Source organism: Dama dama, chromosome 33 (genome assembly GCF_033118175.1).
Source record: "Dama dama isolate Ldn47 chromosome 33, ASM3311817v1, whole genome shotgun sequence".
In the NCBI taxonomy this organism is placed as follows: Eukaryota; Metazoa; Chordata; class Mammalia; order Artiodactyla; family Cervidae; genus Dama; species Dama dama.
Window position 1 is genome coordinate 39,932,275 of NC_083713.1, and position 23,244 is coordinate 39,955,518.

Consider the following 23,244-nt stretch of genomic DNA (forward strand, 5'->3'; position numbering starts at 1 on the left):
ACTGGCATCTCTTACAACTCAATAAAAGGAGCACAAAAAGCCCCATTTAAAAATGGGGAAAAGATTCAAACAGAAACTCCACAAACAGAGATATTGACAACATATTAAAGACGCTCAGCATCATTAATTATTAGGGAAATGCAAATTAAAACCACAATGAGCTACATCACACATATATTAGAATGACTCATCTAAGAAAAAATGGAAAATACAGTATGGTAGTGAAGATCTCATATCTGGCTGGTGGGAAAACAAACTGGTAAGGCCACTTTGGAAGTCTGGTGTTTCTTATAAAATTAAACATATGCTTATTACATGACTAACAATCTAATTCCTTGAAATTTTCCTAAGAGAAATGGAAACACATGTACCCATAAAAACGTGTGTGTAAATTTTTATAACAGCCCTATTCTATAAATGCCCAAAGTCAGGAACAACCGCCAAGCCCACCAAGTGTAGCAGGGATAAACAGTGGTGTAGCCATGGAATAAAATATTACTCAGCAATAAAAGAAAGGAAAAGATACTGGCAACAACATGGGTGAATCTAAAAAGCATTGTGCTAAGTGGAAGAAGTGAGACAGAAAAAGCCACTTAGACAAGGCTAGTTATATGACCTCCCCGAAAAGTCAAAATGACCGAACAGAGATCAGACCAGATTGCCAGAGGAGGAGGTGAGAGAAGCTTGACCATGAAGAAGCAGGAGAGGGGACTTTCGGAGGCTGATAGATATGTTCTATATCTTGATTATAGTAGTGATTACATACATCATACACATGTTAGATGAAAACAGTGAATTTTACCACATGCAAATTATACCTCAGTACATGAAAATATCTATTTGTTAAATGAATGAAAATACTACAGAATTTTGAGCGGTTGTCTATAGGTGAGAGTATTGCCTGTTGAGTTTTATTGTCTTTTCTCAGCTTTTTTGTGTTGGTTTTAAAATGAATGAAAACGAATTTAAAAAATTGGTGGTGTCTGGGGGAGAGGAGTGTGCTATAGCATTGACCAAAGTAGGCACATGTTGTAGGAGCGAAGAGAAGGGATCATCCATATTATTGGCAAATATTTTGTGAGTGGCCTTCACTAAAGTGCCCTGGACTAGGAGTTAGGTATCAGAGGTCACACAACCCCATCCACGCTTTCAGAGAAATTCAGTCTCATGGGGGATGTAGAAGATGATATGAGAAGGCGGCTAAGAGGATTCCTTCTATGAGTGACAGCAGCAACAAGGTTAGACAGAAATTTCTGCTTCTGCTCTGACCAAAATGGTAGCCACAACCATATGTGATGCGAGCATTTGAAATGCAGCTGGAGCAACTGAGGAAATGAGTTTTTAATTTTAATTAGAATTAAATAATTTAAATATTTGGTTGGCCAGAAAGTTTATTTGGGTTTTTCTGCACCATCTTTTTTTTTCTGTGCCAACAAACGAACTTCTTCTCCAGTCCAATGTAAATAGCTACAAGTGGCTTGTGGCTACTATTCTGAATGGCACAGGGTGGTAGCATAAAAGTTAGACATGTGATTGTCGCCCAGATCTCATGGATTACTCTGCATCTACAGGTTGCAAAAAATAAGGAGAACATCAAAGGGCAACCATCCCCTATAGGAGTCTATGCAAAGGACAGACCAACTACTAATCATAGGACTAGAACATAATGCATGCTCAAGAGAGGAAGACATCTTCTGAGCACATGTTGCTTTATTTAACCATGAAGTCATATTAAATAACTTTCCTTTTCACCTCATTTACATGCAAAGCTTTCCACGGTGGATGTAGGTTGTGAACCTCCATAGGGAGAGTTAGTAGGCAACTCAGAGCTCTTTTCAGGTTTCTTTGTTCTAATGGCTCTGGATAAAAACTCTTAAGAGTTATTGCTCTTGAAACTCAAGTAGGAAAACTGTAATCCAAGGTGACAGGAGTGATGGTGTTCAGGAGGTGATTGTGACAAACATAACCAAGGAGAGAGAAAGAATCGATTAGAATCCACAGGGTATCCTTTGTTCTCCTCCCAATCCTACATACTGAGCACAAGCATCACAGAATAATAGATAATAGGCTCAACTTTTTTTCTTCTTTCTACCCCAACATGGAAAATATCTGTAAGTTAATATCAGGACTATAAATGAGGATATATAAGATAGCAGCATGATTTCTTATGAGACAAACAACCTGTTTTACTGCAGAATTGTCAGTAGAGGAAGGGGAGAAGGAAAGATGAGGCCACCACAGTTTTCCTCCTTTGTGGCTTCTTCTAGCACATTCCTCCCCACTCTTCCACCATCTGCTTCCATGGTAACAGAAGGCCCAGATTCCCAATTCTGACACTTCTGGTGCATGTGCACCACCATGGGGCAGCCCTCCCAGGGGGTAGGGACTCCCCTGCCCTGTCTTATGTTAGTGACTAAGAGCCCAGACTTGTTTTGCATCCAGTGAGGTGAGCTGAGCCTGGATCATTTACTTTGGAGATATACTAGAGCCTTCATCATGATGAAAGTCTCATCCCAGGAAAGCAGTATGTTATTACCCTTGAAATAGGCTTGTAAACCTCATTCTAAGAGAGGCATTAGTCTAGTTAACTGCAGGGAGAGAGTAGTTCACGCTAGGACCAAAGTATTTGGGATCATGCTTTGTATTGCTAAAAGCCTAGTAAAATGGCTTCTCCAGACGCTGAGGTTGCCAGAGAGCTTTTCGTCTTTTTAAATGGAAGGACAATATAATATTAAAGGCATGAATAATATTTTAAATTTATACAACACTTTCATCATAGTCCTTTCTTCTTTTAATTTGTGTGTAGGGAGCCATGATTTTACCTCTTCATGCACTTGCAGCTCTGTAGTATTCATCTCATGTTTGTATTTTACTTTTTCCTTTTAATATAAGTTATTTGCTGTTGTTCAGTCGCTAAGTCATGTCTGATTCTCTGTGACCCCAGGGACTGTACCACGCCAGTCTTCCCTGTCCTTCACTAGTTCCTGGAGTTTGCTCAAATTCAAGTTCATTGAGTCGGTGATGTTATCTAACTATCGTATCTTCTGTCACCCTCTTCTCTTTTTGCCTTCAATCTTTCTCAGCATCAGGGTTTTTTCCAATGAATCAGCTCTTCTCATCAGGTGGCCAAAGTACTGGAGCTTCACCTTCAGTCCTTGCAATGAATATTCAGGGTTGATTTTCTGCAGGATGGACTGGTTGGATCTCCTTGCAGTCCAAGGGACTCTCGAGAGTTTTCTCCAACATCACAATTCAAAAGCATCCATCCTTCAGCACTCAGCCTTCTTATGGTCCAACCCTCACATCTGTACGTGACTACTGGAAAAACCATAGCTTTGACTATATGGACATTTGTCTTTGCTTTTTAATACATTGTCTAGGTTTGTTATAGGTTTCCTTCCCAGGAACAAGAGTCTTTTAATTTCATGGCTGTAGTTACTGTCCTCAATGATTTTGGAGCCCCCCAAAATAAAATCTGCCCCTGATTTCACTTTTTCCCCATCTATTTTCCATGAAGTGATGGGACCATATGCCATGATCTTAGCTGTTTGAATGTTGAGCTTCAGGTCAGATTTTTCACTTTCCTCTCACCATCATCAAGAAGCTCTTTAGTTCCTCTTCACTTTCTGCCATTAGAGTGATATCATCTGCATATCTGAGGTTGTTGATCTTTCTCTTGGCAATCTTGATTCCAGCTTGTGCTTCATCCAGCCTGGCATTTTGCATGATGTACTCTGCATTTAAGTTAAAAAAACAGGGTGACAATATATAGCCTTGTTGTACTTCTTTCCCAATTTTGAACTAGTCAGTTGTTCCATGTAAGGTTACAACTGATGCTTCTTGACCCGCATACAGGTTTCTCAGGAGACAGGTAAAATGATCTGGTACTCCCATCTCTTGAAGAATTTTTCATAGTTTGCTGTGATCCACACAGTCAAAGGCTTAGTACAGTCAATGAAGCAGATGTTTTTCTGGAATTCTCTTGCTTTTGTTATGATTCAATGAACGCTGGCAATTTGATCTCTGGTTCTTTGCCTTTTCTAAAATGAGCTTGTATACCTGGAAGTTCTCAGTTCACCTACTGCTGAAGCCTAACTTGAAGGATTTTGAGTACAACCTTAACTAGCATGTGAAAAGAATGCAATTGTCTGGTAGTTTGAACATTCTTTGGCACTGCCCTTCTTTTGGATTGGAATGAAAACTGATCTTTTCCAATCCTATGGCCTCTGCTGAGTTTTCCAAATTTGCTGACTTACTGAGTACAGCACTTTAAAGCACCATCTTTTAGGATTTTAATAGCTCAGCTGGAATTCTATCACCTCTACTAGCCTTGTTCGTAGTGATGCTTCCTAAGGCCCACTTGACTTCACACTCCAGGATGTCTGGCTCTAGGTGAGTGATCATACTATTGTGGTTATCTCAGTCACTGAGACCTTTTTTATATAGTTCTGTGTTTCTTGCCACCTCTTTTTAATCTCTTCTGCTTCTGTTAGGTGCTGTTTCTGTCCTTTATTGTGCCCATCCTTGCATGAAATGTTTCATTAATATCTCCAGTTTTCTTGAAGAGCTCTCTAGTCTTTCTCATTCTATTGTTTTCATCTACTTCTTTGCATATATTAGTTATATACTGCATCTAATCCCCGGTTCTGAAAATATGAGAAATCTATATCAGGAATAATCTTCAAGAAAGCTAACCAGGAATGTGGTGACTTTCACATGAGAGGGTGGCTTAGCAGGAAGGCCCCTGCAAGGGGCCCTGTGCCTTGTTTTGAACAATGTCTCTGAGCTTCCAGTGCCTGCCTACCTCCTGGGTTCACCAACTTCCTTTGTCTGTTTTGCAGAAGTAGCACTCCTCTGCCCCCCTGCCCCTCATTCCCCCACTGCCCAACTGCCACCATCTCTCCAAAACGCTGGGCATTTCCTCTCCTCCAGGCACATTTTAAATTTCTAGTGTCCTTTAGCAGCAAACTTGTGCTGTTTTCTCTGTCCACTTGCTGGTCCCGAAACAAAGAATCTGTGAATAATTCAGAGATGTATGTAGGGATCTTGCTTCTGAATTGTCACACATACATACACCTTTGTAGATGGGGGATTTCCCCAGCAACAAAACAAGGCTTGTTCTGTGTGCAGGATGGCATAGAGGCATAGTCCTAAAGCAAGTCAACTTGCGGCCCTATGGACTGTAGCCTGCCAGGCTCCTCTGTCCACAGGATTCTCCAGGCAAGAATATTAGAGTGGGTTGCCATGTCTTTCTCCAGGGGATCTTCCTGACCCAGGGATTGAACCTGCGTCTCTTTTGTCTTCCACACTGGAAGGTGTGTTCTTTACCACAAACACCACCTGCAAAGCCCTAATAAGGTAAACAGTGAAGCGCATATGCCTGCCTTGGGCCTTGATGGGTGTTGGGACAAAGGGCTGGATAGTCTTCATTAGGAGATAATAATCGCCACTTATTTACAGAAGCACACTTGAGAAGATAAGTGAAAACGCCAATTTCTGCAACACCCAAACTTCCCCAATGCTGAAAAGGTAAAAATGTAGTCAGCCCATTTTATGGATGGGAAAAGGCCATAAAAAGAGATAAAGAGAGGCAAGATAGTTGTTAAATATTATAAAATGGCAGAGAAATGATTGGAAGTTGCTACTAACCCATTGTTGGCTTAATCTTTATTATTGTCCAGGTGCTTGACACAACCATCAAGCACCCGAAAAGTCCTACTGGGAATCTGTATTGCACACCGATAAGAAAACAGTCCAAGAGTAGCATTACTCTCTGAACGGCAGACGCTAACAACAGGTTAAACGTCACATGTTAGAAAGTCCCAGGGACCAAAGATGCTGAACAAAGTTCTAACCATGGCCAGACTGGCCATGGGAAAGAGATGCCTTGCAGGGTTGCTGGGCACCAGATTTTTGTGGGCCAGTGTTTGACTGTATCTGCTCTGCCCATGGCTTTCCTCTCCTGCCCAAGGTGCTCGCTGCCTTTCCTGTTGGAAAACCAGAGCAGGAAATTCATAGACTTTGCTGTAATTTTCTTCTTTAGCCTGGATCAGTTTTAGTGCTTTGTTTCCTTTTATTTTCATTCAATATTTTCTCTGTTGTTTCCCCATGAAACGTACTCTAGGTAGGATGTTGGCATGTAGGGGTGATTCTATTGGAGAAAATGTTCACTTGGTCCTTTGGCTTAAAGGGCCAAGACATACTTGTCTATGGCAGTCTTCTCTTGGTGCCACATGGAGTAGGGAATGAATTTCTGAGCCTGGGGATTGCTTCACGTGATTTCTGAGCCCTTGCAAGTATTTATTATATATCTCTTTATTGACAAAGACCTGTCTTAGTTCTCCTACAAATTAGTCATCTAACTTAACATCTCCAAAGACTTTTACATTTTTACTTATTGAACAAATAACACATTCCTATAATTCAAAACTCAAAAGATACAAAAGCATATATGATGGATCTATATGCATTTGTTCCCCGATCCTTGCCCAACTTTCTCCATCTTCCAGGTCTCTGGGAGCAACCAAGGTTATCACTTTTCCTAAGAAATTATAGGTATATGTGTGAGTGTGTGTGTGTATATATATATTTCTTTTTATAACACATATGGTCATATGTATATATATTACATACCTAACATTTTTCACTTACAGTATATCTTGAACATAGTTTTCTAATTAGACATAAAAATTTTGCTATTGTTTAGTGACTTTATAACCCTCTGTTGTTTGGATATATCACAATTTACTTTACTAGTACCTTTATGATGAAGATTTAAGTTGTTTCTAACCATTTATTATTCCAAATAATGTTACAGTGAATAATCTTGTACAAATGCAGTGCTGCCTGTGTGTGCCAGTTTATCTACAAGATAAATTCCTAGAAGTAGGTTGCTGTATCAAAAGGTACATGCACTTGTAATATTGATATTGCCAAATTGCCCTCCATAAAATTTGGAGGGCAACTCTCACCAGAAATATATGAGTTCCTTTCCTTTGGCTTCTCTGGTGGCTCAGACAGTAAAGTGTCTGCCTGCAATGTGGGAGACCTGGGTTTGATCTCTAGGTCGGGAAGATCCCCTGGAGGAGGAAATGGCAACCCACTCCAGTACTCTTGCCTGGAAAATCCTATGGATGGAGGAGCCCAGTAGGCTACAGTCAAGAGGGTCGCAAAGAGTCAGAAATGACTGAGCAACTTCTCTTTCTTCTTTCCTCCTACAGTATTGCCAATATGCCAACTTTTGATCTTAGTCAAGCTGAGAGGTGAAATACAGTATTTTATTTTTATCTGCACTTATACTAAGAGAAGTGCACTCACTTAGTATGAGTGAGGTTGAACATCTTTTAGTGTTTAACAGTGGTTGGTATTTTCTATTGATGTGTTATGAATCATTTATTCATAAATTACTTTGATTCTTCTATTGGTTTGTTGGTATTTTGGTCATTTTTCTTATTACTTTTTAGAAGCTTTTATATGCTTCTAGGAGTATAGCAAACAATGCTGATAATCTTCTTGTGTAAATTAGAAAGTACATATAGATTGTTGATGTATATGTCAGAAGTCTCCTCTAAAGGAATTATTTTTTAGTCATTAAACAAAACCCTTTTATTACTGATATTTTTAACCATATACAGAAAAGAGAACAATGCAACAAACAACCATGTACCTATTATCCAGCTTTAGCAATCATCAACACATGGCCAATCTTATTTCAAATGTAACCTTCCCTCATGCCCACAACCTCCCCCTCACACACACAAAAATTCCCCTGCCCCTTGGACTATTTAGATGCAAAATCCCTGGTGTTAAACAATTTCATCACAATGATTTCTATTATTTAAAAAATAAATAAATAAAAAATATAATATTACTATTAGGCTCCTAAACAAAATCAATAATCACTCTTTAATTTCATCAGATCTTTAGTCAGTATTCAAATTTGCCTGATTCTCTCATAAATTTTTGTTTATAGATGATTTGCTCAAACCAGTAAGTACACACATTGCATTTGGTGGATATATGTCCGTTAACTTTCTTAAATCTACAGGTTCCCTTCCCTTGGTTTCTTTCCTATTTTTATATGTTGAAGAAGTTGGGTCTATAGTCCTGTAGAACTTGCCACATTCTAGATTTTGCTGGATTTGTCCTATTGTGGTTATCATGTTTTGCTGCTGACTGTATTTCCTGCAAACTGGTGTTTAGATCTACAGACTTGCTCAGATTCAGGTTTATTATTATTTGGTGGGGGGGATAAGTATAATTGATGGGGGTTATCATGCACATCCTCCTGAATCATGTCAAGAGGCACACAAAGTCTGGTTGTCTCTCTTTGTGTGATGTTGAGGTTGTCTGTCAATTTTAATGACATTCTGCTTTTTAAAAGTGCTATTAGAGAGTGAAAACAAAACTCATCTCTCTATAGAAAATGAAGTGCCAAAGGAGAAACACACCCCTTCATTTTGGGAGGAAAGAACACGCGATGTTTGGCATTCTCATGTTTAATATAGTGAGAGCCTCAGAAGGAAATTGTCCTTTTAGGTCAACATTCAGGTATTTGAAGGCTCATTGTGTCGAACGAAGTGTTCCAGGCATTTTTGTTTCTTTTTCTTTTCATTTGACTTGGAATAAAAATGTCCTTATCTTGCTTTTTACATCTCACTTTTTAAAACGCGTCTGCCTGTAAAATGTTAATAAAAGGTTAGGGGGCTTGGAAAATGTCTTCCCAGCAAGACTTGATGTCTGAGGTCTGAGCTGTGATCACAATGGCTTTCCGTTTCCTATAAAGTGTCTAAATGTCTATTGCTCACCCTGTCTTCCTCGCTTCTGAGCTTTCCCTTTCCTTTCTCTCTACAGCCCCCTGCTCCAGTTGACCCACAGCCTTCCCTGATTCCATCAGTCTGTTAGATATTCCTGCAATCATCCCACTCCCACATCCATAATGCTCTATGGGTTTGATGAGAGAGAATTTCATTGTATCCTAGATATGACCAACCTGAAGGTCCTCAAGAAGTACTTGTTCGAAGGCAATCAAGTTTCTTTGTTTTATGCTACTTTTATTTATTTATTTATTTTTAATGCTACTTTTATTTATTTTTTTTTTCATTTATTTTTATTAGTTGGAGGCTAATTACTTCACAATATTGTAGTGGTTTCTGTCATACTTAATGCTACTTTTAAAATTGCATTTTCTCAAGGACAATTTGCCTCTGTGGTATCTCAATGGAAAATCACTTTTTCCAATGCCACTCTACAATATCTGTTTCTAAGTGCTTACATGTTTAGGTGAAGTGAATATCAACTTCATGATCATCTTGGGTAAAAGATAATTCTCTATTATTCAAATAACATAATAGAGTATGGAGATACAAAAGATCTCGTGTAGTCAAAGCAATCATGAGAAAGAAAAATGTGGGGGAATCAGGCTCCCTGACTTCAGACTATACTACAAAGATAGTCATCGAAACAGTATGGTACCTGAAACAAAAGGCTTCCCTCATGGCTCAGACGGTAAAAAGTCTGCCTGCAATGTGGGAGACCTGGGTTCAAACCCTGGGTTGGGAAGACCCCCTGGGGAAGGAAATGGCAACCCACTCCAGTATTCTTGCCTGGAGAATTACATGGACAGAGGAGCTTGGCAGGCTGTAGTCCACAGGGTTGCAAAGAGTCAGACATGACTGAGCAACTAACTTTCACTTTCTTTCACTGAAACAAAAACAGAAATATAGACCAATGAAACAGGATAAAAAGCCCAGAAATAACCCTATGCCCCGTGGTCAATTAATCTATGACAAAGGAGGCAAGACTATACAATGAAGGAAAGATAGTTTCTTCAAAAATGGTACTGTGAAAACTGGACAGTTACATGTAAAAAAATAAAATTAGAACATTCTTTAACTTAAAAATAAATTCAAAATTCATTGAAAACCTAAATGTTGAAGACCAGATACTATAAAACTCTTAGAGGAAAACATAGGCAGAACACTCTTTGGCATAAATTACAGCAATACATTTTCCAATGCATCTCCTAAAGTAATGGAAATAAAAACAAAATAAATGTGACCTAAATAAAGTCAAAACCCTTTGCAAAGAAAAGGAAACCACAAACAAGATGAAAAGACAACCCAAAGAACAGAAAAAATATTTGTAAATGATGAGACTGACGTGGAAATACTTCAAAAAGTTTACAAACAGCTCACGTGGTTTAATATCTGAAAAACAAACAACACAATCAAAAAATGGGCAGAAGATGACCTAGACTTTCTCCAAACAAGACATACAGATGGCCTTCAGGCACATGAAAAGATGCTCAACATCATTAATTATTAGAGAAATGCAAATCAAAACTACAAAGAGGTTATCGCTTCACACAAGGCAGAGTGACCATCATCAAAAACTCTATAAACAATAAATGCTGGAGAGGGTGTGCAAACAAGGGAACCCTCCTACACTATTGGCAGGAATGTAAATGGGCACAGTCACTATGGAGAACAATATGAAGGTTCCTTAAAAGATAAAAACAGAGCTACCATATGACCCAGTAACTCCACTCCTGGGCATATATTCAGGTAAAAACCTGGTTTGAAGGGACACATACACCTCAGTGTTTATTGCAGCACTGTTTACAATAATCAGGACATGGAAGCAACCTAAATCCCCATCTACAGATGAATGGATAAAGAAGATGTGGTACATATGTACAATGGAATATTACTCAGTCATTAAAAATAATGAAATAATGCCACTTGCAGCAACATGGATAGGCCTGGAGATTATCATACTTAGTGAAGTAAGTCAGAGAAAGAAAAATCATATGATATTGCTTATATGGACTCTAAAAAATAATACAAGTGAACTTATTGACAAAACAGAAGTAGACTCATAGACACGAAAACAAATTTATGGTTACCAAGCGGGAAAGGTAGCAAAGGGATAAATTGAGAATTTTGGATTAACAGATACACAATGCTATATTTAAAATAGATAACCAAAAAGGGACCTACTACATAGCACAGAGAATGCTGCTCAATATTCTGCAATAACCTCAATGGGAAAAGAATTTGAAAAAGAATAGACATATGTATATGTATAATTGAATTACTTTCTGCACACCTGGAACTAACACATTGTTAATCAATTATGCTCCCATGTAAAATAAAAATTAAAAAAAAGTAATAGAAACACAACAGTGAATAGTCTTATTTTCTGAATGGTTTTTTATAATTCTCTCAATCCTATTCGCTAATTCCATTTAGACCATTAAAAATGACTTTTCTAAATATATTTTATGGCAATGCTGTTATATATGAAACATGATAAACTGATGAGGTTAGAAGCAAAATGTCTTCTTTGAAAGATTTCCACAGATGCCCATGCTTTGGGCCTTCCCTTTCTTGCAGGTATGAAAAAAACTACAATAACCTGCCTGCAGCAAAAGATGGATGTTTGTGTGGGTTGGGGTGTGGGCAGGCTTGAAAAGAGGCACATGTTCTCTGCTCTCTCTTGGGTATTGTGCTGTGGATGTATATGGTGACTGATGTGCTCTAGAAATTGAAAAATTGATGAAAGTCTGAAGACACTGACAGACCTTATAGAATTCTGATTTCAACAGTTCCTAAAGAGAAGTTGTGAGAGAATATCTACTTTCCAAAAATCATCTGCTCTTTTATACCTTTGGTTGGAGATTAAAAAAATAAGACACACATGCATATATTATACTAAAATTTTCATAGTATATCAATAAATTTAGTGAATTATATCACCCAATAGTCTGATTTCTGAATATAATACCTTTTCACTTGATCTTAGCCAAAAGGCAGAGAAGTGACGAATATAATACCTTTTCAAGGTAGGTAATGATAACATAATTCCTTTTTATCTTATATAATGACAACAAGAGAGATTTTAAAAAATAGTCCCTTTGTTTTCTTTTCTTTGCTTGGGTTATATACTATTTGAAATCCTGTGTCTCTGTGTAGGTGTGGTAAATACAAAGCCATGGATTTCATGATGCAGAACAGTTAGGACAAAAATCTTGACTCTGGATTCTGGGCCTCTTCAGCCCCTGCATGGATTTTAACACAAGCTGACTTGCAACCTCAGCATTTTTTTTTTTTTTTTTTTTCATGAAAAGGGATTTATTTTAAATATAGCAGTGTGTACATGTAAATACCAAACTCCCAATTTATCCTTCCTTCCATTCCTTCCCCCTGCCTCCAGTCATAAGTTCATTCTCCAAGTCTGTGAGCCTGTTTCTGTTTTGCCAACAAGGTCATTTGTGTCATTTTTTCTTTCAGATTCAGCATGTAAGCAATATCATATTATATTGGTCCTTCTCTGTCTAATTTACCTCACTTAGAATAATAATCCCCAGGTCTAAGCATGTTGCTGCAGATGGCATTATCTCATTCTTTTTAGTGGCTGAGTAATATTCCATTGTATATATGTACCACATCTTCTTCATCCATTCATCTGTTGATAGACATTTACAACCTCAACATTTTTATCTTTGCACATGCTTGGAAGTGGTGGGGATGGGAATTAGGAGAGTGGAATCTGTTATTTAGATCTCATGGCATGTGGCATCTCATGGCAAAATAAACATGTTACTGATGTTGAGTATACAGTCATTCCTCCTGATCTACAGTTTCATTTTCTGTGGTTTCAGTTAGCTGTGGTCAACCATAGTCTGAAAATATTAGATGGAAAATTCCAGAAATAAACAATCCCTAGAGTAGGGTGATGAAATCTCGTGCTATCCCAGTCTGTCTTGTCCATGTCTTGTAGCCTAATGCCATGTCGCAATGCCTACATCATTTACCTACATCATTTACCTCACATCACATAGGCACTTAAACACCTCACATTGTTATAAGAAGGATGAGCACAGTACAATAAGATATGAGACAGAGACTACATTCACAAAACTTATATTACAATATAGTTATAATTTTTTGTGCCCAACTATTTTATGTGCCCAATTATAAATTAAACTTTATCTTAGGTCTGTGTGCATAGGTAAAAAGCATAGTATGTAGAGGATTTAGTACTAAAGCCTAGCAGGGCCCTGTGGAGCTTCTGGGCACAGAAGCCTTTCAAACAGTTGCTAATAGGAAAGGGAGGGGATGCAGAGACACGGGAGGAACAGCCAACAAAACCTGGGATAGGATCCTGGGTCCGCCTCAAGGGATACGCATATGTGTATCAAGGGATACACATAACAATATCTTTGAGCTCTTCTATAGAACTAGTTCAGTTCAGTAACTCAGTCGTGTCTGATTCTTTGTGACTGCATGGACTGCAGCATGCCAGGCTTCCCTGTCCATCACCAACTCTTGGAGCTTGCTCAAACTCATTTCCATTGAGTTGGTGACGCCAACTACAGAACTAAAATCCCAACAAATGGAAGATGTTAACTACTTGATGAAACAGTCTTCACTGCAGAGAAGGCCACAGTTTGACAACCTGGAGAACCAGAGGAACTCATCAGGAGATCACTAGAGGCCAGATTAAAGTGCAGGCCCTCTACACACCCTGATCCTCATCAGCAACACCCCTTGAGCTATTGCTATAGAACTCCTTACCAAATCCTCCTGGGTTGGAACGCACAGTTTTTGAGGGCATGAGCCTGTTGTGTCCCCCGTTGCCTGGCAAAGCAATAAAGCTATTCTTATGTACTGCACCCAAAACACTGTTCTTAAGACTTGATTCAACACCAATGCACAGAGGCCAAGCTTTCAGCATCAGTATTATCCTCGGTTTCAGGCATCCACTGGGGATCTTAAAATGTATCCCCCATGGATAAGGGGGGACTGTTATACCAGGTCGCCAAACAATCTTACTGAAGCACTTGGAAGACAATGTGACAAACCGTTGTAATAAATGGTCATGTTAAGGGTTCTCTTCTGTGACCAATATGTATTCCATGAAAATAGAAATGACAAAAAAAGAATCTTAAGCCTGTGAACTGTGGGAATGGTCAGAAAAGAGCAAAGGTAGCAGGTAAAGAATGGAAATGTAAAAAATTGGGCACAAGAGAGGGAAGCAAGTAAAAAGAAGATGTAAAGAGTATTTTGTATAAAATGGCAGTTGTGTGGTAATGTGTTGGTATCAGTCAGGGGAGGGGAGCTGATTTCAAGAGCAAATCTATGTAGGTAACTGGGCCCTACTTAAATGCCAGAATTCTGTGCTCTTAAGCCAGCAGGAAATGCTTTAGAAAAGCACAATATCCTTTGTTGCCCCTATTCAGGTGACCAGTAGCAATATCAATAAGGCTGTGTGCCTGTACTTCCCAAACTGCGGTGTCTTCATGCTTTGTGTCAGGGAGTAGAAAACAGAGGCCTTAGGTCTCAAAGGAGTATTTCTTCTCAAAATAAGCCTGCTTGAAAACAAATGTTATTAAATTTTCTTGCACAATCCAAATGCATTCTGGTTTTTTTCTTTGCATGCCAGATTCTGCTTCATTTGGAGAGAAAACCAATCCCATTCTAAGCATCCCTTTCATTCTTTTCTATCTCATGGACTGTCAGTTCTGAAAGATTTAATCAGCCAGACTGCATTTGATAAGCAAGTCATATCTCGACTTTATCAGATGTATGGACCAAAGCTTTTTATGGGTATTTTCTCACTGCTGCTAAAATTCCAACAAACTGTGTCTGAGTTAGCCTGGGAGGCAGAGTTGCAGTTTGGCCCTCTAATGGCCCAAAATAACTCAGAGTCTATATGGGCAGGGTTTTTTTGTTTTGTTTTTTTAAATTTACTTATGGGACTTCCCTGCTGGTCCAGTGGTTAAGATGCTGAGCTCCCAAAGCAGGGTACCCAGGTTTGATCCCTGGTCAGGGAACTAGATCCCACATGCCACAACTGAGAGTTCACATGCTGCTGCTAAAGATCCTGCATGCAACAAAAACGTGGTGCTGTCAAAAAAAAATTTTTTTTTTACTTATTTAATTATTCTTTGGCCATGCCATCTCATTACTTATTATTTGGCCATTTCACAGCTTGCAGGATCTTTTCTCCCTGACCAGGAATTGAAACTGGGCCCCCAGCAGTGAAATACAGAGTCATAATCACTGGACCATCAGGGAATTCTCTATATGGGCTGCTGCTGTTGCTAAGGCACTTCAGTCATGTCCAACTCTGCTACCCCATGGACTGTAGCCTGCCAGGATCCTCTGTCCATGGGGATTCTCCAGGCAAGAATACTGGTGTGGGTTGCCATTCTCACCCCCAGAGGATCTTCCAAACCAGAGATAGAACCTGCATCTCTTATGTCTCCTGCATTGACAGGCAGGTTCTTTACCATCAGCACCACCTGGGAAGCTCCTCTATTTGGGCCATTTTGTAAAAGTTGAATTTGAACATTTTCAGGGGAGACAAATGCTCTCTAGTCTGCCAAAAGTTACACCATTCCCTAAGGTGTTGCTTCTGCTTCATGGATTTGGATGGATGGTCTGGCTCCTGAGGATCCCTGCTGGGGGAGAAAGTGATTTCCCTTCACTGAAAATACCCCTGGATCCTGACTGCTAATCTACATAGTCCCCCAGCAGTCTTGAGATCCCAGAATGGGGACCATATTGTTCCTGCAAACTAATCCACGTGGTTTCTGTGTGATGTGACCATGCCTGAGGGCACCTTAATCACCAGCTACCTCTTAGAAGGAGGAGTTGTTCCTATCAACTTTTTCATACTTTGCTTAACTTTTGTGCAAACTATCACTCGGGCAATATAGGAACTTACCACAGGTCTTTTGTTCTCTGCTTACTTGTTTCTTTTCATCTTTCTTTGATCTTTAGAGGGCAATAGACAGAAGAACTAGCTCTACCCAGAACGGAAATCAAAATCACCTTTTAAAACATACAGTAATATCCTCCCCTACTAGCACCTCAGGTTAAAAAAAGAGAGAAAGGAAATTTGACCTGAATATTAGAGAAAAAGTATACTTTAAACTCTGCCTAAAAAAATTCACATCTGTTTGATGCTGTGGTTACTCCTGTACGATTAATGAAAATTTGTTTTTAAAAAAGTGAGCTCCTATGTTATAATCTTATTTGTTTTTCTTTTTATAATGGAACTTGTTTTTTAATTACTCTGGTAACAGAACATACACCAGCTTTGTTGCTGAAATTTCGCCTGGATTCAAAATGAGGCAGAAGAATATAATTTTATGTAAGGCATTCATCACAACAAGAGGAAAGAAAATAGCAAGTAGTAATAATGTGGAAGGAAAATAATAGACTCTCAGGGCAGGAAGAGCCCTCAGAAGTCAAGAAGCTTAACCAACCCATTTAACTTTATTTTGGATTACCATGTCACCTCTAGAATATTGCCAAACTTCTAACCTGTAAATTCACTCAAGATTTAACATACCATTCACTCAAGATTGAACATGCCATTTTTTTTTTTTTTAAAATATGACTGAAACCGAGCAGTGCCTATGGGGCTCGTGGGCACAGAAACCTTTATGTGTTCCCTGTTTCTTACAGGAAATAGACTCCAGTCTCCATGACCTTCCCTGAGTTCCAAAGGGCAGATTCCAACAGTTGCTAATCAGGGAAGGGAGGGGATGCAGAGAAAAGTGAGGAGGAGTCAAGAAACAATAGGGCAGCCTTGGGACAATCCTGGTTCAGACTTTAGAGATATACATAACAGCATCTTTGATCTCTTCTACAGAACTGAAAAGGCAAAGAAACCAGAGATCAAATTGTCAACATCTGTTGGATCATAGAAAAAGCAAGAAAATTCCAGAAAAACAACTACTTCTTCTTCACTGACTACGTTAAAGCCTTTGACTATGTGATCACAACAAACTGCAGAAAATTCTTAAAAAGATTGGAATACCAGACCAACTTACCTGCCTCCTACGAAACCTGTATGCAGGTCAAGAAGCAACAGTTAGAACTGGACATGGAACAATGGACTGGTTCCAAATTGGGAAAGGAGTATGTCAAGACCGTATGTTGTCACCCTGGTTATTTAACTTATATGCAGAGTACATCACACAAAATGTCTGGCTGGCTGAAGCATGAGCTGGAATCAAGATTGCTGGGAGAAATATCAATAACCTCAGATATGCAGATGACACCACCCTTATAGCAGAAAGCAAAGAGGAACTAAAGGGCCTCTTGATAAAGGCAAAGAGGAGAGTGAAAAAGCTGGCTTAAAACTCAACATTCAAAAACAAAAGATTATGGCATCTAGTCCCACCACTTCATGGCAAATAGATGGGGAAACAGTGAGAGACTTTATCTTCTTGGGCTCCAAAATTACTGCAGATGGTGACTGCAGCCATGAAATTAAAAGACACTTTCTACTTGGAAGAAAAGTTACGACCAACCTAGACAGCATATTAAAAAGCAGAGCATCACTTTGCCAGCAAAGGTCCATATAGTCAAGGCTATGGTTTTTCCAGTGGTCATATAAGGTCGTAAGGAAGGTTGAGTACCGAAAAATTGATGCTTTTGGACTGTGGTGTTGAAGAAGATTCGAGAATCCCTTGGACTGCAAGATCAAACCAGTCAATCCTAAAGCTGATGCTGGGAAAGATAGAAGGCAGGAGGAGAAGGGGATGACAGAGGATGAGATGGTTGGATGGCATCACTGACTCTATGGACATGAGTTTGAGCAAGCTCCGGGAGTTGGTGAAGGACAGAGAAGCCTGGCAGCTGCAGTCCATGGGGTCACAAAGAGTTGGACACCACTGAGTGACTGAATAACAGCAGAGCTAAAGGGGATCAAACCAGTCATTCTTAAAGGAAATCAACCTTGAATTTTCATTGGAGGGATTGATGCTGAAGCTCCAATACTTTGGCCATCTGATTTGAAGCACCAACTCATTAGAAAAGACCCTTATGCTGGGAAAGATTGAAGGCAGGAGGAGAAGGGGATGACAGGAGATGAGATGGTTGGATGGCATCACCGACTCAATGGACATGAGTTTGAACAAGCTTCAGGAGATGGTGAAAGAACAGGAAAGCCTGGCATGCTGCTGTCCATGGGGTCGGAAAGAGTCAGACATGACTGAGTGACTGAACGATGACAACAACAGAACTAAAACCCCCCAACAAGTGGAAGATGTTAACTCCTTGATTAATCATTCTTCATTCCAGAGATGATCACAGTTTGACAATCTTGAGAACCAAAGCAGCTCACCAGGAGACCACTTGAGGTCAGATTAAAGGAGTGCAGGCCCTGCACATACATCCTGATCCTTATCAGCACTCCACCCTTGAATCACTGCTATAAAACTCTTCACTAAATTCCCCCAATCCTGCCCCAGCTTGGGACACACAGTTTTTGAGGGCACAAGCTTGCTGTGTGCCCCTTTGCCTGGCAAGGAAATAAAGCTATTCTTTCTAACTTCACCCAGACTGTTTCCAAGATTCAATTTAGCACCAATCCAATGTACAGAGGCTGAATTTTCATCATCAAAACTAAGAGTTCAAAGCTTCCACTGAAAGAAAAGCTCCCCCTCTTTTGACCTTAACTCTCTAAATCTGAGCAGGATAGCACATGTTTGACAGCTGAAGAATCTAAATTTTAAGACTGCCTGGGAGTTGGGAAATAGTTCTCTATGAGTCTCTCACATTTCTGCACTGGTTACAGCTTTTGTATCAGATAATCTTTGCAAGGATGTTTGTATAGTGAACAGTCTTAGAATATACAGTGTTTTCCACTGGGGTGGGAGGCAGATTTGTTTGCTATCCAAAATAATAAAAATAATGTCACTTTGGGGGCAAAACATTGGGCAAGCTTACTAACAGCTTCTTTCTAAGAGTGGGAATATCCCGAACCTCGGGATTCCTTAGCTCTGAGTCATTACATCTGGGCTGCTTCTCCGTCCCTTCATCAGACTTGGGGGCCAGGAGGCACTACAGTGACCAACGTCCTGGTTTGCCCAGGGCTTTCAATGCTAAAAGTAAAACAGTCCTGTGCAAACTGGGATGTTGGTCTCTCCAATAAAGTAGGAAACTTATGTGTACAAGAAAGTCCTGCTGTCTGCTATGCCAGGAAAATAAAGTTTTTTGAAATCTTTGACCCAGGAGTTCTGTGTCTTCTACCATCATGCATGAAAATGGTGCAGGCTAAGTGACTAGCTGGCAAGTAGAATAAAATCTCAAACCTTTCCTAGTGACAGTGAGATGTTTGGCAGGTACTTCGTTACACCTCAGTTTTCTTTTCTGTATAATGGAGTTACTAATATCTGCCTCCAAGCCTTGTAAGGATGAAGGAAATGATGCAGGTAAAGCCTAATAAGCACACCATCTAGGACATAATAGGTCCTCAAGAGAGTGTGACAGTTGCCACTTCATTACTGTAATTCCCATTAGATAGAAAGATTCTAGTGCAATCATTGCACTGGTCGGATTTTGTGTGTATGGTTGTTGGACTTTGTGTGTATGGTTTGCGGGTTTTGTGTGTATGGTTGTCTGGTTTTGTGTGTATGGTTTGTGGATGTTGTGTGTATGGTTCGTAGATTTTGTGTGTATGGTTGTCAGATTTTGTGTGTATGGTTGGTGGATTTTGTGTGTATGGTTGTCAGGTTTTGTGTGTATGGTTTGTGGATTTTGTATGATTTGTGGATTCTGTGTGTGTGGTTTGTGGATTTTGTGTGTATGGTTTGTGGGTTTTATGTGTGTGGTTTGTGGATTTTTGTGTATGGGTTGTGGGTTTTGTGTTTTGGTTTCTGGATTTTGTGTATATGGTTGGTGGATTTTGTGTGTATGGCTTATGAATTTTGTGTGTATGGTTGTCGGATTTTGTGTGTGTGGTTGGCGGATTTTGTGTGTATGGTTTGTGGATTCTGTGTGTATAGTCTGTGGATTTTGTGTGTATGGTTTGCGGATTTTGTGTGTATGGTTTGTGGGTTTTGTGTGTGTGTGGTTTGTGGATTTTTGTGTGTATGGTTTGCGGGTTTTGTGTGTGTGGTTTGTGGATTTTTGTGTATGGTTTGAGGGTTTTGTGTGTATGGTTTCTGGATTTTGTGTGTATGGTTGGCGGATTTTGTGTGTATGGCCTATGAATTTTGTGTGTATGGTTGTGGGATTTCGTGTGTATGGTCATCGGATTTCGTGTGTACGGTTTGTGGATTTTGTGTGTATGGTTTGTGAATTTTGTGTGTATGGTTTGTGGATTTTGTGTGTATGGTTGTGGGATTTCGTGTGTATGGTTGTCAGACTTTGTGTGTATGGTTGTCAGATTTCGTGTGTATGGTTTGTGGATTTTGTGTGTGTGGTTTGTGGATTTTGTGTGTATGGTTTGTGGATTTTGTGTGTATGGTTTGTGGATTTCATGTGTATGGTTTGTGGATTTCGTGTGTATGGTTGTCAGATTTTGTGTGTACAGTTTGTGGATTTTGTGTGTATGGTTTGCAGATGTTGTGTGTATGGTTTGTGGATTTTGTGTGTATATCTTCCTCTCAGTGTCTTCACACAATGGAACACAGCAGATTAAAAAATGTTCAGTTAAGTATTTTTGGTCATTTTTATCACCAAGATTAAACTGATTAGTCGTTGAGTCTAATTACTGATTGTGAAGTTCCCCAACTGGATGATTCTGTGACCTTATATAGTTATTGCATTTTTCGTAAAGCTCTTTTTTTTTTTTTGGCCTCACAGTTGGGCTTGTGGAATCTCAGTTTCTCAATCAGGGATTGAACCTGGACCATGGCAGTGAAAGCCTGGAGTCCTAACCACTAAGCCACCAGGGAACTCCCTAAAAAGCTATTTTTAACCTGGTGAAACAATATCAAGTGATATTTAACAAATGACCTTTCACCTCCTCCCTTAAAGATCTCCAGGAGATAATAAAATTAACTTCCAGGTAATGCTCTTCCGAGATTATTTGTTTGGTGTCATATGGCAGCATTCCACTGCTGTCGTATAATATAAAGTAAATGCCACATCCACATGCTTTGATATCAGCTGCAGGCAAACAAAGCTGAAAAACAGCATTGCCATCATTATTTGTATTTCCAAAGATTTTATAGATAGTTTTGCTGTGAATATGTGATATATTTACGGTCCTTTCTTCTAAGAGACGGAGACAGTTTTCTTTAGAAGAAAAAAAATCCCCAGTTTTTCTTCAAATTGAAGGATTCAGAATAACACACATCTGGGCAGTCTTCTGCTTGTTTGGAGATGTGGATAATGTTCATATTTTGTGTGACAGAGGAATGTAACATCCCTTTTATGGGTTAAGGGAGAGCGTATTGAACTGAATGTGGTTATGAGATGATTTGAAACTGTCTAGGAAAATGGAGCCATTTGGGCACTATGATTATACCTCACTTAGCTAGTTCATTTATGTGTGGGTAAGACAAGAATGACAGACAGAAAGGGAAACCCAGCGCTTCTGCCTGTACTCAGATGTGATCAAGAGTGGGTAGAGCTCATGCATTATTCTGTTTTTGTTCTGAAGCGCTGACTTGCCTTTCACTTGCAGGCTCAATTCAGTTCTGGATGTTTCACAAATGTAACACGAGACTCAGTTAATTCCCTCCTAGGCCATCAAAGGTTATTTTTTCTGAACTGGCAACTGCTTCGGTATTTCCGTTGGATCAAACACATGATTTATGACTTGACGTTTATCTGCAGGAAATATCAATAGAAAACATTCAGCAATGCAGCCTAAAGGAGCCAATTATGGTCTCAATGTGATGCAATCATGCAGACCTGGGGTATCCCTCTCTGGCTGGAGCTGAAATTCCTCCAATGGCAAGTATTCCCTTGGTTTCTGTAGGCAGTAAGGAAAACAGACCTGCCATTAATGACTAATACACATTTTAATTTTGTATCTTGTTTATTTTTATAGAAGTAAAAGCAACATATCATAAAGGCATTGTTATTTTTGAAGAACTCTTTTTTCCTTTTTTTTTTTTCCAGCCCAATTGCTTCGACTGTGGTCAGGAACCTCTCTTTTCATTTCCAAATGGCTTAAGTTTCCTGGCTCCACATGTACTTTTCTGAACCCCCATGCTCTGCTGAGGCCTTGTCCTCCTTATTCTGTAGGCCTGAGATCTGGCACTTCCATCTTACTTCTGTGTTATAGGGGAGGTGTCTGCTGACGTTCTCCCCACAGGCCTAGAGTGGCAGCTCCATGACTTGGACCAGGTTTTCATCCACCCTACATGTTCCTGCAGAGCTGAGCTCCGTTCTCCCGTGACGTTGGCAGTTCTACAGCCCTTCTTCCCAAAGCTCAAACACAGCTTTTGGTCTCAGCTACATGGTTTCCACAGCCCTGGAGACAACTTGGGGTTGCTGAATCACAGGCCGCACTTGGAGACTTCTTTCTGCGGCACCCTACTGTTGGTCCCTGCCTGAGTTCTGAGGGCTGCTGTAGCAAAGTGCCACAAACTTGGTGGCTTAAACAACAGAGATTTATCAGCTCACAATTCTGGTGGTCAGAAGTCCAACATCAAGCTGTCAGTAGGACTAGGCTCTGTCTCCCTGACGATAAGAGGGAGTGACCGGCTCCAGGATGCTCTCCTGGCTGCTGGTGGCCTAGGGCGCTCTTGGCTTGTTGGTGACCTTCTTTTCCCAGTGTCTTTCCACGCGGTTCCATCTGTGTGTGTCTCTCTCTGTGTCCAAATTTCTCCTTTTAATAAGCAGGTGGCTCAGTGGTAAAAAATCTGCCTGCCAATGCAGGAGACCCAAGAGACGTGGGTTTGATCTCTGCATCGGAAAAGATCCCCTGCAGAAGGAAATGGCAGCCCACTCCAGTATTCCTGTCTGGAAAATTCCATGGACTGAAAAGCCTGGTGGGCCACAGTCCATAGGGTCACAAAGAGTTGGACATGACTGAGCACACACACGTATTGGATAACAGCCCATCCTAATGACCTCATGTTAACTTGATTTTTGGTAAAGACCCTGTTTTCAAATAAGGTCACATTCATAGATACTTTGGGCTGGACTGTCTATATATTTTTGTGGGGACATAATTCAACCCATTACAGCCCCAGCCTTTATATCTCTACACTCTGCTTTTAGTGCAGGACAAGAAGAGCCCATCAAGAAACTGACCTGAGGCTCAGGTCTCTGGATGGTCCTCACCAAGTCCAACCAGGAGGCTCACCATGCCATATACCCTGGGGTGTGTCTTTTGTCTTAATGCACAGACCCGTTTCCCTTTCAGCCTCCCAAAAGGGGCTGCCTTTTTCTAACTTGTACAAGTTGCTCTACAAGCTAGCAGAAGTACCATGCGGTCAATTTCTGATTTATTCACAGACATTTGCTATACTGAACATAG